Source organism: Antrostomus carolinensis, unplaced genomic scaffold (genome assembly GCF_000700745.2).
Source record: "Antrostomus carolinensis isolate BGI_N321 unplaced genomic scaffold, ASM70074v2 scaffold31013, whole genome shotgun sequence".
Taxonomy (NCBI): Eukaryota; Metazoa; Chordata; class Aves; order Caprimulgiformes; family Caprimulgidae; genus Antrostomus; species Antrostomus carolinensis.
This window is the reverse complement of record NW_010304966.1, coordinates 5,872-6,250: the sequence shown is the minus strand read 5'-3', so window position 1 is coordinate 6,250 and position 379 is coordinate 5,872.

The following is a 379-nucleotide window of genomic DNA, read 5'->3' as shown; positions in this document are numbered from 1 at the left end:
CCAGCCGATGGGATTGACCTTTGCAAACAACCTGCTGGGGCAGATGCTGGGGAGAGGTTTAACCTAACCCCGCCGGGCAGCCCGCCGCCACAGCATCTGACGCAAAAGCTGCATCTTAACTCTTCCCCCCAGGGAATGTCCTGAAGTTTGGAAAGAGCCCTGCTAGGAGATTTATAGGCCCAGCCGATGGGATTGACCTTTGCAAACAACCTGCTGGGGCAGATGCTGGGGAGAGGTTTAACCTAACCCCGCCGGGCAGCCCGCCGCCACAGCATCTGACGCAAAAGCTGCATCTTAACTCTTCCCCCCAGGGAATGTCCTGAAGTTTGGAAAGAGCCCTGCTAGGAGATTTATAGGCTGGGGGGTGCCTCTGCGTGCA